This window comes from Sus scrofa, chromosome 8 (genome assembly GCF_054392235.1).
Source record: "Sus scrofa isolate SSC_HxYL_T2T_F1_AM1 chromosome 8, Sscrofa_HxYL_maternal_Yorkshire_Landrace_v2.0, whole genome shotgun sequence".
In the NCBI taxonomy this organism is placed as follows: domain Eukaryota; kingdom Metazoa; phylum Chordata; class Mammalia; order Artiodactyla; family Suidae; genus Sus; species Sus scrofa.
The window spans coordinates 69,015,160-69,032,743 of record NC_139390.1 but is presented as its reverse complement, the minus strand read 5'-3'; positions in this window follow the sequence as shown (position 1 = coordinate 69,032,743).

Genomic DNA, 17,584 nt, shown 5'->3' with positions numbered 1-17,584 from the left:
AGAGTCTTCATTAAACTTGAGAGATACTAGGAAAAACAATATTTGAGTCTATTGTTTTTCATCCCAGTCCCTGAGATGCCCAGAGCTGCAGCAGAGAGCACATGAGTGTGGATCAGGATGAAGATGTTCCCTCAAAAGGGGCAAGTACACTAAACGTGTATTGAAATGAGAAAAACTAGTCTGGTAAACATATAATCCAGAGTTCTCAACAGGGAGTTAAATGACAGGAGGCAGAAAGCAGCTATGGATAAATAACTGATGAATGTTATAGGAACAGAGTCATAAAAAAGAAATACTAGTCCAAGACTGGAAAGTGAAAGGTGACTGAATTAAAACAGAAACAATAGGAAAACGAGTGATTATAGTCTGATATGATTGCTCTGTATAAATAAGAGGCTGTTTGTTATTCAACATTAAGAATTGGAAGCTCTGAGCCGTATGAGTGTATTGGACTGGTTTCAAAATTCAAGTAGACTAATTTTTGTGCTTTACCTATTTTAAGATTTGTGAGAGGGAAAGGAAAGCCTATAGTCCTTTTATGATTGTAATTCACTATTAACATTTTCTTCTATTATTGTTACAATTTGTTTCTCACAAGTACAATTCAGTACCAATTTTAATCCTACCAAAGTGTGTTTCTAAGTACTTTTTACTATATGGAGGCACATGTCTGTGAAGGAGTAGAGGAGAGATAGTTACTCTTTTTTAAGCACTGATCTGTACAAAGCTCTGGGATTGTGGCAGTGAATTGAACTTTTAAGACCATTCCCCTAAGGAGGTTATATTTTGAGGGTAGGGATACAAAGATATTTTAGTATGAATAAAAATGAAATATAGTCAGGTATTGATAAGATAATACACAGACAAGATTGATTTCTAACTTCTGCTTAAAAGGAGAATATGTGGGGAAAAGCTTTGTGAATATTTGTGGAAAAATGTTTCCTTCAGAAGGAGTAAAATATTCAAAGGCCAGGCTGGGACTGAGACTGACAGACCCCCATGGACTGAATGTTGTATCCCATCAAATTTCATATGTTAAATCCTGAACCCCAATGTGATGATATTGGAAGGTGGGAGCCTGTCAGGGTGATTAAGTCACAAGGGTGGAACCTCATGAAAGAGATCCCAGAGCTCCGACGCCCTCTCCGCCCTGTGAGGATACAGCAAGGAGTGGGCTCTCCCCAGAGACAGAATCTGCCTGTACATTCATCTTGGATTTACCAGCCCCCAGAACAGAGAGAAATAAATGCCTGCTGTTTAAGTCGCTAGGTCTATGGTATTCTGTTACAGCAATCAGAACTCAACACATACCCAAATGACATTAAGGAGACTGCTTGGGACAGCCTGCGGTAAATGAGGGAGAGTCTGGCCAGACACAGGTTTAGAAAGGGAAGCAGGACAGGTCATACTGATCTCGCCTGCCTGGATAAGAAATTTGGATGTTACCTAGTAAATAGCCAATATTGATATGAGATTCGTCATTCATAAATTAGCATATTTTGAGGACTGGATGAGTTGTTTGGACTAGAGGTAGGAAACATGTACATGAGGAAGAGTTAGGAGGTTGGTTCAGGACTCTGGTCAAGAGTGAATGATGACTAAGCTTAAAGATGAGCTTGGAGGTAGAGATGATACAAGAGAAAGGATTTGGTGATGGCCTGGTTGTGAAGCCTAAGAAACAGAATGAATGATGAAACTTTTATTAGATAGATAACATTTGAGATGAGCACATTTAGAGGGGGGATATGAATTACTGTGCTCTGGATACTGAAGCTTGATATATCTATGAGATATCACAGAAATGTTGAGCAGGTAGTTGGAGAAATGAAACTAGTGCTCAGGTCTAGACTGGAAATAAATTTGAGAATCACAGTTCACGGTATAATGTGATTTTTGTGTTGATAGATGTGTTGCTGTATTATCAAGAGTCTGGCCCATACAGAGATGATTTTACAGTGAAATTTACTTTGAAAATAAGATTTTCAAGAAACAACAATATGTGATATCTATTAAGCATTTATTTTCTACCAAGTTATTTACATATACTATTTCTGGTTCAACAACCTAAAAATTAGCAGGAAACTGAGACACAGTGATAACATGGTACTAAAGCCATGCAGTCTTAAGAAGTTCAACCCACTTTCTTTTTGAGTTGATACAAGTATCCCTTTCCTTTCTACCACACAAACCCAAGCAAACAGAGGAGAGAACCAGATCAAGCAGTGAGAGCAACTGGACAGACAAATGCAGGAGTGGAACAGCATTTGACTGAGGAACAGAGTTCTCAGTGAGCTGAATTTTTGTATGTGCATGGTTGGACCTGGTAGGGGTCTAAGTTGGGGGTTGTGTGGAAGCTAAGTGATGAAAGCCCTAGTTGGTTTGTCTAAGATTTTGGCCTTAATCCTACACAAAAAGAAGGGGCCATGGAAGACTCTTAGATGGGAAATGGAACTGTTGAAGCCAGGGTTTCAGGAAGATTGAACATGGAGGTAGCATGGAGATGGAATGACGTACATTTCTTTTAGTTAACCATTTAATTAAAAGAACTGTATTCTATAATGAAAGAGATGGATTAGAAGAGTCAAAAGTTCATCATTATTTGTTGCTACCAAATTACGGAAATCTTCAAGCAGCCTACCCTCTTAGGGTGTGGTGATTCAGTTTTTTTAATTATCATCATTCTGAACAAAACAAATACAATTCCAAAGACTGCTATAAGATTATATATACTTCAAGAATTGTCATATTTGATCATGTCAATGTAACATATCATAATTATATAACATTGAGAGTTTTGCAGTTAAATCAGACAAATTTCCAGGATCTGATATTTGTGGAGTGAAAATACAGTATCTTTTGTTTACCTTCTATAAGTACTGTACTAATAATGGTAACTTCACAGAATTTATGTATAGGTATTGTGATATTTCAGAATACATATATTTTGGAAAGCCTCTTAGAGCAGTGATCTCAAACCATGCACATATTAACATGTGTATCAATAATTTGCCGAACACCTCACTGACTTCAAAGCCCCATGCTTTGGGAATACGGATGAATAAATCAGTTTTTGCACCTAAGGACCTGGCATCATACATGAATACTTATTTTCAGACCCTGGAAAAGACACTTTAATAAAATCATCTTTAGGAGGCAGATAAGACAGTTCAATGACTCAGATGAAGAGCGGGTTCTTCAATACTCTTCTATAAAGAACGTAATGGTTTTTGAGGGTCTAAACTGATTTCACTTCCTCACAAAGACAGAAAATACCAAAACTAAAAGTAAATATATTATTTTCTCAATAGTATATCTAATAAACATGTATTTATTATATATTTACATCAATATATTGTATATTTGTATTCATATATTTATATTAAGTATATTATATGTTCATATTAAGAATATGTTTATATTAAAAATATACATTTATTACTTGACAAATTTCTTACTTCCTGACAAATTAATTTGAATCTCTGTGGTTCAATGAATAATCTTAATTTTCACATTCCCAACTTGTTTTGCTCACAAATACATATAAACACATCTCAAAGAAGACAGGTTACATAATATGTCAGGGTACAACAGTGATAATACTTTTTAGTTATCATTATAATTATTTTTTCATAGATTATAGCAGGTGAGGACCTGTGAAAACAATTGTGCAGCTGTTACCTTTAACCAGATGATCTTTTATTTCACCAATGTTGCCGTTCGTCCACTAGGTGTCAGCCTTACACTAGTAACTAGGATATTAGCCTCAAAGCAAACCGCCATCCACATCTGTTCTACTTAATGTGTTTTCCAATAGAAATTTACCTGGTTAATTGATAATAATAATAATAAAAAGGTATGGTTCTCTAATGACAATAGAAAAACCATAAACTGGAGTGCAGCAGGGTATTCAAAATGAAGACTGAAAATTGATTTCCACAGGCAGTGTCTCCAAGCAATATTCAAACATTCAGTCTTTTCTATTACAGTTAATGCATCGTATAGAATTTCACATATTTTCTGCATTTGGTGAACCAAGGCTTGAAAAATATCATCGGTTTGATCACAAGGAAACTCCGTGAGGTGATAGAACAAGTAGGTTCTCCATTTTCACGGTCACCAAAATAGTAAGGAGAGTTAAGTAGCGCCACCACAGATATTACTCCCATTGCAGCCCTGCCAGTTATTGATTTGAAAGTATTCAGAATGGTTATAAGGTCTCTCAGACAAACAATTGGAAGCTGTGGAAATAGATCACAAAGCTTGGAAGCTTCAAGGCTGTATTTACCATTTGGCTTTAATTATTTTCTGACTTTGTGAAAGGACTGACACGTCTGAAGTGACGTTTCAAAATTGACGATTTTTTCACCAGGTTAGAGAGCATGATGGGTGCCCGGAAGAGAAGTCTGAAGTGTTCCAGGAAACCCTGCAAGATCTTCAGGGTTGTTTTGCAATTGAAAAGGAAATGCTGCCCAAGGGTTTAAAAGGAAGAGACAAAGGTGGGAGCAGTAGAGCCTGTCGTATGACAAGGATGTGGAATGGGCTTTATTTAGATCAACTTTAGCCTTAAGAGTAATTTTTCCACTTAGGTTTTCCCTGATTCTGAAGTAATTTGGTTCAAGCGTAATAGATGTGAAAAAACTTGTATAGCTAAAGGGTCAAAACCATTAAAGAGTAAAGAGCATTTCTTTAACAATACTAAAAATACTTAAAAGATCATCATTTATATATTGCCTTTTCTTGTTTCCTTCATTTCTATCTTGATCAATTTTACTCTTTTCATAACTTGCCTTTCTTTCCCCTTCTTTTTAGTTTTTGCCTCTTTTCTTCTCTAACCCCGCTTTTTTTTTTAACTTTTTTGTTTTTCCATACCTGAGAAATTGATTTCCTCTAATTTATTTAGATAAACACATTACTAAATTTTGTCATTTTTATGTTGATAATTTTCAGTTTTAAAATGAACCATTTGAGAAAGAAACAACATACGTATGTGTATTAGATTGAAGTTTGAGCATTCATGAGCTCATTTATTTGTGTGTGTGTGTGTGTGTGTGTGTGTGTGTGTGTGTGTGTGAATAAACGGCTTTCTGAGAAAAAGCCATCCCTTTGGAAAGTTACAACACCTTTAAGCCTATTCAGTCAAATGCAGTGTTCTAAGCAGTGATTCAGTTCAAAACTACCATTGCTATATATGAAACTTACATTTGGCTTCAAGTACAAGTTATTAAAATATTCTACTGACAAAATAAACAATTCTTATCTAGCAATACCTACATTTCTCTTATGATGTTATTATTTTATTATTTTCTGCTTGCTCAGGATTCCTGAAGCAGAGATATTTATATAATGATGCAAAATCTAAATTCATGTTTTACAATACAGATTGAAATGCCACAAAGCTCAGGATATACAAAGAGATTCATCTTAATTTCTTTATCATATTATTATTATGAGCATGGATAGTGACATATTCTGTAACAGTTAAGTGCTATATTTTATTTCCTTTAGGTGTCAATTGTTTGTAATCCATTGGTTTCATATAATTTTACTGAAGTTCTTAATGGGTTACTGAAAGGGCATTTCATTTCTCTAGGCTTGGGGATTTCTGAGGTGTCCAAATTTCCCTATAGATTTGGACCTGTTACAGATGTCATATGTAATGTTTATTTAAGTAGCTTAAATAGCGTGTGTTGTGAAGCACTCCTAACCAGGCAGAATGATGAGGAATAATACACTGCATTACTAATTCACCTTGATATCTGATCTATTGCTTTCTCTCTCTGGGCATAGAGATACACAAGTTAAAAATTCTTGGTATGGATTTGAGAGCAATAAAAGGAGGCAGAATGAAGTAATCACAGGACAATGACAGCACATAATAAACTTCAACAACAACAGCAACAACATCTTACCTTAGAGTTCCAGGAAAACACACAGGGGTATGAATATTACTGGTTGGAATATAGGTGCATCATTTTAAAGAAAAAGACATATGCAGACAAGAAATCCAGAAGAAAAACACTAACAAAATTAGAAAGACCAATATCAAGTATAGTTGCAGAAACAAGATAACGTTAGTAACATCACGAATATTAGTAGCATCACTAATATTAGTAATATCATAGGTTAGCATGCTATGAGAAAGTTAAAGTTCCTGATCCTGTGAAGCTCTACTTAATACTTGTATGAAAGATAGATCATCAGTAATGCCATCACAGAATGAGTAAATATGTGGACCTTGAAGAAAGTGCTATTTACGTGCTATAAACAAGTAGTAGGTGCTGAAACTCACCTATTCACAAATTCACACACTTCTCCATCTAACCAAAAGTCCCCTCTTCTACAGCAACTCTACAGCCTAAACACACACTCCAGCAGACATGGAGTGTAATCTTGACTTCATCCCTCTTAATGGACTTAGTTTTTCGTCTACTATAAAACAAATTCTTCATCCTGATTGGGAAATGAACAGTTACCAATAGCTGCTTCTGTCTTCACAAACATCAGATTTGAATGATATTCATTCATGTATTTACCTATTTATTCCATATATATTAAGGACTCATGAAGAGTTTCAGACACTGAAACAGAGACCTGGTTCTTATTCTCTGCATTAAGCAATTTTTTTTTTATTATGTAAGTTACAGGCTCACAATTTTTAAAGGTTATATTCCATTTATAGTTATTATAAAATATTGGCCATATTCCCATGCTGTACTCTATATCTTTGTAGCTCATTTTCTATTTAACAGTTTGTACCTCTTAATCTCCTGCCCCTATGTTGTGCCTCCCCTCCCTTCTCCCTACTGGTAACAACTAGTTTATTCTCTATATTTGTGAATCTGCTTCTTTTTTGTTATATTTTTGTTGGATTTTTTTAGATTCAACATCTAAGTGATATCAAATTTATTTTTATTTCTCTGTCTGACATTTCACTTAGTACAATGCCCTTGTTTTTTGCACTTTAGTGAGAGGAAACAGAAACTACGTAGGTTAATAAATTAGTAAGCCTGGAAAACATCAAATAAGATAGAAACTTTGATCAATTTTCTTTATGAAATAAGTCATGAGTGATTTTATTATACTTGTAAACCCCTACATAAGTAGAAATTTTGCCCTGCTCATCCTCAGAGTCTATCTGAGAGGTTTCATTTTTGGAAGGAGGTGAGTGTATACAAAGCCAAAGAGACAGTTGAAGAGGAGGTACAAATGGTTGTAGATGTGAGTTACTGCATGAAAATAAATATTAAATAGAAGACATTATATTTCTATACAAATTTTCAAATAATAGAATTAAAGGTTTGGCTAAATTAAAAGTTTGGTATGGTAACTCACAGGAGAAAATTTAAAACAAAACATATTTTTCCTCTTCCTTTTTAATGACACTGTCTCTTTTTCTGAACATGATTATGTAATCTCTTGGTCTTAGAAAGGGCATAATTTCTTCAGGGCTGTCTTCCATAACCTCTCCATGAGCTTTACATTCTTACTTGGTAGGTGAGATCTACCTTCCTAAAGTACTTTCTGCTATAATGTTCCTAAGCATCATACTTGAAGTTGTTCCTTGGTTATTTTTCTCACCCACTGTTTACAAGCCAGGCAAGAGCACAACCTTTAATGTCATTTACAACAGTAAGCCCTGTATTTAGGAGAATTGTGAGTATATGCTGGATATTCAATGTGTACTTCTTGAATGAATTAGTGCATGATGGTTGCAAATAGACAATTCTGATCTAATCCAATTCTCCACGAAGACTTCCGTGGAGCCTAAGTTAGCTGAAGAAAAACAGGAACCTAGGGATTTTTCTCATCTTAAATTCATGAATACTGATTCACTGCATTCCTTTTGCCCTTCCCCTCCTCTGTTCCAGAAATTGTTTTTATTGTCCTTTCTCCTCAAATCTCCAACAATGCCTCTTCAGTTTCCACTGTCCACTATTCATCTTGCTTCCATTTCACAAAGAAATCTGATTAAATCAGAAGAGAATTTCTACAGACTCTCTTTAGCTTGAAATTTTTGCCACTCCCTCTGCTATTTTTCCTTCAAAATTGTTCATGCCCCCACGAAGTCAACTCCTCTACTTGACCACTTTCTTCCAAATCCTCTTTTCTATTCAGGGATGCAGTTCCAACAGTTCCCATCTCCTTCCAAATCAGAGGGATTTTTTCTGAATTCAATCTTTATCTAAATTTGATCTTTCTCATCCACGCTGCTAATATTCTCTTTGGAAGAAAGAGAAAAAAACCTTGCTTGGAGGATTCATCCTCCAGATATCACTCAATTTCCCTGTAGAGCAGGGTTCTCAATACAGCATTCATTCAGGAGTATGCGTGGAATTCAGGAGGTCAATCTCCAAGGATTTAAAAAAAAAAAAAACACAAAAAAAACCCCCACAAAACCCAAAAAACAAAACCTTCATCTTTATTTTAAGTGACTGAAGCATAATGTCCTTGAATTATACATCTTGAGAATCCACCACAAACAACATTAGCTCTCACTGAACAGGTTTAATCATGTTCTAATACTATAATACGACAAAATATCTTTCAATTCACCATCATTTTGGAATTAAGATATTAGACTTTTTTTATATCTTACTATTTAAAGGTTAAGAACTCTTGCTTTAGAATAAAATTCTTTGAATGTTTGTTGGTGTTCCCTCTTTTAATTACTTTTTATCTTAAATTTGTGAACATTTTTCAGTAGGCTTTTGTCCGTACTTCTCTACAAAGTAGCTTATAATCACTGATAACTTGCATTTTCTAATTCTGATAATTAATGCTGAGTCTTCTTTCATAAGAAAGCATTTATCACACTTCACTTCATATCGTGGAAACACTATCCTCATTTTCAAGGTCATACTCTCCTGTTTTCCTTCTATCTCGCTGGCCACCTTTTTTTTTTTTTTTTTTTTTTTTTGCTTTTTAGGGCCACACTTTTGGCATATGGAAGTTACCAGGCTAGGGGTTGAATCAGAGCTACATGTTGTGGCCACAGCCACAGTATCATCAACAGCAGTTTTGAGCCATGTCTGTGACCTACACCATAGCTCATGGAAATGTCAGACCCCCGACATGCTGATCAAGGCCACGGATCAAACCCTCATCCTCATGGATATTTGTCGGATTCGTTTCTGCTGCACCACAGTGGGAACTCCCACTGGTCACTTATTTTTTGAGTTTCCTCTGCAGGTCCTACTTCATAAACAAGACTTTTTTTAGGTTGGAGTAACACAGTTCTTACTACTTAGACTCTTTTATTTAATTTAATGGATCCTTCCTTGTGTGATCTCATGAAGTTCCATGATTTTAAGTAGACTAAATGATGGTGATTTCCAAATGTATAACTCTGGACCTCACGCCTGAACAAAGATTGTTATTTCAAACTGCCACCACAACATCTATCTTTTATTTGGCTTTTTAGGGCCACACACATGGCTTATGGAAATTCCCAGGCTAGGATTTGAATCAGAGCTATAGCTGCCAGCCTATGTCACAGCCAGAGAAACTCTGGATCTGAGCCACGTCTGGAACCTACACCACAGATCAAGGTAACATTGGATCCTTAATGCTCTAAGTGAGGCCAGGGATCAAACCCATGTCCTCATGGATGCAGCCAGGTTCTTTATTGGTGAGCCACAAAGGGAACTCCCATAACATCTATTTTGAATATCTAATAGATATCTCAAGCTGAACCTGTCCAAAATTGAATCTGGATCTCTCCCCACCCCAGCCCCCAACCTCTAACCTGCTCATCCAATAATATTCATCTCAATTATGCCAGCTCTGACCTTTTAGTTCCTTGGCCCTAAATCTGTCCTTCACTCCTCTTTGATATTTCACAACTAATTATTACCAAATCTTGGCAGTTCTACATTGAATGTTCTTTCTATATACAGCTAGTTTTCATTTCCTAAACAGCTATCATGCTGGTCCAAGCCACAACTTTTTGTAGCTTAAATTATTTACAATAACCCCATAGCCCACTAACAATTTCTCCAATATATTCAAGAGATAGAAGTCTAATAATCTTGTTAAATAGAAAATCAAGTCATGTCACTTCTCTGCCCTGAACTCTCCAAAAGTGGTGCACCTCCCTTGGGATAAAAGCAGAGACCAGCAGGTGTTTCGGTACCCATTTAAATCCTGACATCTTCCATTACATCACTCCTCCTGGGTCTCTCTGCTCTCTCTGCACAAGCCTCACTAACCTGCTCTCCTCTGAACACAGAGCTGTTCCATTCCTTGGGATGTTTGCACTTTCTCTGATTTCTACAAAACTATGATGCATGACTTGCTTGCTCACCTTCAGCTTTATTAAAGGTCCACTTCTCAGCAAGGCCTTCCATTGCCACTTATTTATACTTTGATAAGTGTCTTTGTCCCGTTTCTCTTTTCCTTTGTCTATTTATCTTTGTGAAAATTACCATCAAAAACATATTTTACTTATTGTGTTTGTTGTCTGTCTTCACTCCTACCTCTAGAATGTAAGTCCTATGATTGAAAAAATTTTGTTCATATACCCTGGGCCTAGAATATTATCTGACGGTAATAGTCACACATTTATTTATTTATTTTTATTTTTTTTGTCTTTTGTCTTTTCAGGGCTGCACCAGAGGCATATGGAGGTTCCCAGGCTAGGAGTCTAATCAGAGCTGTAGCTGCTGGCCTACGCCAGAGCCACAGAAATGCCAGATCCGAGCTGTGTCTGCAAACTACACCCCAGCTCACAGCAATGCCAGATCATTAACCCACTGAGAGAGGCCAGGGATCGAACCTGCAACCTCATGATTCCTAGTCGGATTTGTCTCCACTGCGCCATGACAGGAACTCCAACAAACACATTTATTTTTAATAAATAAAGAAAGAAGTGAATAAATGAACAAATAAAATTCTGCCATACGTTTCTTCATTTATCTAATTTATCTACTTTCAGAGGACATAATGGCAAAGTGATAATGCCTAATAGATACATGAGTGAATTAAGTAATGCTATATATATTTGTCTCAGAAGTTATAGTTTTACTTCTTAAAAGACTACCATGTATTTTATTTTATTTTATTTTATTTTATTTTATTTTATTTTATTTTATTTTATTTATTTTTTGTCTTTTTGCTATTTCTTGGGCCGCACCTGTGGCATATGGAGGTTCCCAGGCTAGGGGTTGAATTGGAGCTGCAGCCACCGGCCTATGCCAGAGCCACAGCAACGCAGGATCCGAGCCGCGTCTGCAACCTACACCACAGCTCACGGCAACACCGGATCGTTAACCCACTGAGCAAGGGCAGGGATCGAACCCGCAACCTCATGGTTCCTAGTTGGATTCGTTAACCACTGTGCCACAACGGGAACTCCAACTACCATGTATTTTAAAATATCTCCATCCCTATTCAGTATAGGTATGGCTATGTCATACCAGTCTTTATCTAGAATTTCCAAACAAAAACATAACTTTTAATCAAAAAGAGCATAAAAGTGAAACAAAATGTATTCTAAATATTATATTAATCATACAGTTTTACATATTAAATTTTACTTTGAAGCCAGCTTCTTATAGCTCTTATGAGTATCTCTCAATCTTGATGTTTTATTAGTTGAAGGAATAATTTAAAACACTCATTCTCTTTAATTTTCTGTTTTATTAAAGATAGAGCTATTTTGTAAAACTAGTTGGATAAATTTCTTAAGAGTTTGTAGAAACTATTATTTCTAAACAAAGATACCTGTACAAGTAAGTGGAAAATGCTCTGAAAAGTGTAGAATGTGATGATGGAATTAGTATAAATAAAATATTACACTACTGATCTATTGACAAATTTCACTCATAATTTAGTAACTTTATCCAAATTGGCATTTATCTAAGTAGGTTAAAAACGTGTTGCACTGTAGATTATTTTCAGCTCCTTCCCAGGACTTTATAAATATTCTTCTTTGTCATTTACTATTTTTCTTCCTAAATAACCTCTTTTTGAAAACAAATAATATTTCCTGCATTTCTTTCAACATTAATGAAAAGGACATATTAACCACATATGGATTGTGACCTTTCTTATCATTTCATAGTACAATTCTTGAGGAAAAATAAAGAATTAAATTAAATCTAGCAAATTGTTTCATCTATTTAATTGGACAGAGAGAAAATGCCATCGCTGTTTTTGGCATTCAACCGGAGATCAAAATAATTCTATTTCAGATCCCTCTCATAACCAAATTTGAGCAGAATTAGATAATATAATCATATTAAACATTTATATATTTGAAAAAATATTAAAAGCTTTACTTTTGTAAAGTTTATTAGAAAACATTGTCCTATCTAATTGTACTGATTTGGAAACATCTCAAGGATAAAATTCCCATATAGACACAAAATAGCTTCACACATGGGCAAATGTGACCTGTACAGAGAAATATCAATTGTGGCGTAAACTCTCATTTTTTAAATTCTCTAACTCCATTAAATCAGATCTTTAATAATTTTCCTTCTCCTATTATATTTTCCTTTAAACACAAAAGCTCCTGAAATACTAATAAAATTGGTTAGGACACTTTATTATATATCATTTGCTAATGATTTCTTCCATACCACAGAAAAGAGTCAAGAAATGTACCAATTATTTAAGCATAAGAGGAGATGAAAAGAGAGGTGATAAAGGGGCTTTAAAAAGATAAGCACTCACCTGGAGAATGTTTCTCAAACTTTTGCCTCTGTCTAGGGAAAATCTTCTTTTTGGTATTTATTTATTTATTCATTCAAGTACTCAATAAATTTTATTATATATATAATTGTACAATGTTTGTTTCTCAAACTTTTGCCTCTGTCTAGGGAAAATTTTCTTTTTGGTTATTTATTTATTTATTCATTCAAGTACTCAATAAATTTTATTATATATATAATTGTACAATGATCATTTTATTATATATATAATTGTACAATGATTATAGCATTTCCAGGAAAAACTTGAAAGTAAGCCTCATTCTCAGATATTAGAAGTGACTGGGAAAAAAATAGTTTTCCAAAAATTTTAGGAGAAAGGAATACTTCCAAACTCATTCTACACGACCAAAATCACCCTCACGCCAAAGGCAGAGAAGGATACTAGGGAAAAGAAAACTACAGGCCAATATTACTGATGAATATATATGCAAAAATTGTCAACATACTAGCAAACTGAATTTAGCAATGTATTAAAAGAATCATATGCCATGATCAAGTAAGAGTTATCCTTGGGATGCAAAGATGTTTCAACATACTAAATTAATAAATGTGATTTACCACTTTAACAAAGGATAAAATTCCTATGATCATCTCATAATAGAAAAAGCATTTGCCAAAACTCAACATCTTTTTACGATAAAAGTCCTCTATGATTCTTACAAATAAAATTCTCTAACTATCTGGTAGAGTGTTACATTTCTATAAATACATATTTTTTATGGCTACACCTGTGGCATATGGCAGTTCCCAGGCCAGCGATTGAATCCAAGAGGCTGTTGTAACGTACACAGCAGCTGCAGCAATGCCGGATCCTTTAACCCACTGCTCAGGGCCAGGTACCCACACCTCAACAGCTACCTGAGCCACTGTAGTCAGATGCTTAATCTAGTGGGCCAGAGCAGGAACTCTGGATTTCTATGTATTTTTTTTTTTTAATGGAAATAGACTATCAGACTATCTCTGAGGAAATCTCTGGGTGAGATATTCAAATTGTGGTGTAACTCACCATAGTCTCACTAATACAATCAGTCTGCAACTAGCTCCGTCCATAATTATGCAAGATGAACCATGATTAAAAATCTGTGTCTCCATCCTCCAAGGCTTAAAATCTCTACAGGAGTGTTACACTCATAAAAATTTGACAAAACATTAATTATCATTTCATAAGATATCCTTTTGAATGATTTATTGATGAAAGCTTGCTTAAAAAGACAGCAAATATGTAAAATATCTGATTAGAATAGAAATAGATGAAGAAATCATCTGAAGGATCATATGTTTTCAACCAACTTTGCTAATGCAATAGAATGTAAAGCTGGCCATGTATGTATATGATGGAGTTAGAACTAGGGTTATAGTAGGGTTAGCAGTAGGGTTATAGTTAACTGATGGGGAGATGATAAGATCTCCACTTGTAGTGGACATTAATATACAGAAGAGAAGACTCAGAAGAGCTATAAGTATGAAAGGCTATATTGAAGGCAGCCTATGGAGAACCTTTAAATTCAAGGACCAATGCTTAAATTTGATTTAGGAAACGATAGGAAGCCAGAGTGCTTTTTAAGTTACTATATGGACTATGATTTTTTTACTTAGTTAACTAGAAAGTAATAGCAGTTCATTGAATTTTTCATTATGGATTAGATATTATAATTAAATATTATAATAATTCTGCTTATTATTTCACTTAATCCATGCAATATGTGTATAAGCTAGGTATAATTGATACCATCATCCCTCTGGAAATGAGAGCTATAGGTCAAATATTTTAAATATTTTATTTTATTTATTTACTTATTTTTAAATGATTTTTATTTTTTCCATTATAGTTGGTTTAAAACAATCCTGAGGAATAAAAACAAAGCAGGAGGCATAACTCTCTCAGACTTCAGGCAATACTACAAAGCCACAATCATCAAGATAGTGAGGTACTGGTACCAAAACAGATCTACAGACCAATGGAACAGAATAGAGAACCCAGAAATTAACCCAGACACCTACAGTCAATTAATCTTTGACAAAGGAAGCAAGACTATAAAATGGGAAAAAGACAGTCTTTTTAGTAAGTGGTGCTGGGAAAACTGGACAGCTGGATGTAAATCAATGAACCTGGAACACACCCTCACACCATTCATGAAAATAAACTCAAAATGGCTTAAAGACTTAAACATAAGACCAGACACCATCAAACTGCTAGAAGAGAACATAGGCAAAACATTCTCTGACATTAACCATAGAAATGTTTTCTTAGGTCAGACTCTCAACGCAACAGAAACAAAAGCAAAAATAAACCAATGGCCACCTAAGTATTTTAAAATAATAAACTATAGCTGGTAAGCAACAAGCTGAGACCTAAACGCAGAACACTCCAGTCTCCAAACTTACGCTCTTTACCACGATATACCATTCTAAGATTTACTGTTGAAAGTTAAGCATTTAAGAAAATAACAGCTGTGACATTGTAACAAGACTTCTAGAATATTATTAGTAATACTACCCTATTTTGTACATATACCTAAACTTTTTAAGGAAATTTTCATGTGCCAGAAACTGTTGTCATCTCTTTCTTGGACACTCTTATTTTTCTCATTATAAAGATAATATGCATAAATTGAAAAACATCAAATGGAAGCAGTTTTGTCAGGGAGGAAATGATTACAGAATTCAAATTCATGGTATCAAAGTCCAAACCAAAACAATTCTGGCTTAGAACTTCTTCTAATAAAAAAATCTGGAGTCCATTTGTCTACTTTGAGATTGAGATAAGAAAAAAAGATGCTTATGAATCTATGTTTTTATTAAAAAGGGATGTTGGATATCACTCAAAGTCTATATTATAACAGACTATCTTGTTATATTTTAGGACATTTATTGAGGTGGTACTGTATATTTTTCCAGATATGAGCAAATCCAGTTAAAAGTAGTTGTGAGGACTAAAATTAGGAGTGATGAACGCTTACTCTATGTTAATGCATGATAGGAGTTATATATGTATTTTCTTACTTAATTTTCATAAAAATGATATTGTTGCGAGACATGTTTCTACAATATTTTCTTAGCCTCTTTGCTGAAAACTCCATCTTGTCCTGCTTTACTTTACCCCAACTTCCTGCTTGGAAAACAGTGACAGTGCTGGTAAATGACTGAAGCTTAAGAACAAAGACCTCAAGGCATGAGTTATTCATAGGGTCAGCTGAATGAGGACTTAATGCGTTGGTCTAGGCACACCAGACCTGTGCAGATTGGCACGCCATTTGCACAGCATGATACATCCTCTTAAGAATAAAAGAGGAGCCTCATCGCCCCAAGGTTTTATGAGGGGTCGTTAGCAGGAAATGCATTAGCAAGGAGAACCGAGGTGCAAACCTAGGCAGGCTGGGTTGCTGCAGATAGGCATGCAGTCTGCAGAAGCACAATGGTGATTTTCTAGACGCTATGCATAGATAGATGATGCCAAGCTTCCTCAAATGCTAATGATTGTTAAATGCCTAAAGGTCAGAGTAAAAGCTTCATCAGCAACTGGCTATGTGACTTCTAAAATAACTTAAAAAACCCCCCATATCCTGCACCTACAACCCCCTTCTCACTTGACATAATCCTAAAAAAAAACACAATAAAAGCAATGTGGTTTCTTAAGGTGGTGTTCTTGGTCCCTGAGACCTTGAGTCCCCCGGTTCCCACCTTTACTTAAGATAAATGTCTCTGTGTCTTGTTTTATGTTAACTTTTTTCCTTAAGTTTCACAGCACCCATTCTTCAGCCCCATCCTGCTGACCTGGTCTAGACATGATATATTTTATCATATTACTTATAAGAAAACTTTGGATTAGAGATGTTCACTAACCTGCTCAAGACGGCTTCACTAGCAATTGGCAGATGGTAAATTTGAACACAGATATTTTTGTTTAAATTCCAAAATCAATACTTTTTGCAACTCAGTGACATAGAAATAGTGCTTATGTTAAATCAAAATCAAATTATATTTTATATGCTTTCATGTATAATCGCTACCATTGAATATATAGCTGAAGTTGCTAAAATGTCGTGTTTAGGATTTATAACTAGCGTATGTTTATGGGTATTTTCACAAACATAAATTTTATAGATTATTGGTAACATCTTAGTTGAAATAATCAGGAAGCAGGAAATAATAATGGAGTGTACATTGAACTTCTTTTCTTTTTAAATAAAAAGTTTATTTAAAATTTTGGAGTTAAGAATCAATCCCAAATCAATGACTTGAAAATCTTATTTACATTTCCAATGAAACTATAACTATTTTCTCTAGAGTTTCCTGTTCCTGTGGCTACCGCTTTGCTGTAGCCTATAGTTTCACGGTAGAGCTGTAAACTCAGTCCAACCACTGCTGTATTGACACACGCATTTGTCGCACTTGTTCAATGCTGATCTGATTTAAAGTCTGCTCTTGTAGTTGTTTTTACAGAGAGTTCATTTAAAGTTTACTTTTGTGTAAATAGCTTTAGTGTAGTTTTTATGTGCCTAACATTTTTCCTTCCAGGGAGGATTATTTTTTATTAATTAATTTATTTATAAGAAAGAGGTTTTACTTCATAGGTGAAATCAATTTATACATTTCTAAGTGAAGATTTTCTTTCATTTATTACTTGAACTTTAGTTCTTTTAATGACATAGATTTATTCCACGTACAATACAGAGCTTTCTAATACTTGATTCAGATTTTTGTGAAAATCTCAAATATAGGCTTTTAAAAATAAATTCAGAAGGAAGTTGGTCTCAGAGTCCAATCTGATTCCAGGTAATTAAATGGCAAGAAATAGAGGGCATGGATCACTAGCTTTTCTACTTAAGGAGTGTCAGTTAGCTGGATGGTTAAAGAAACAAGTGAGTGTC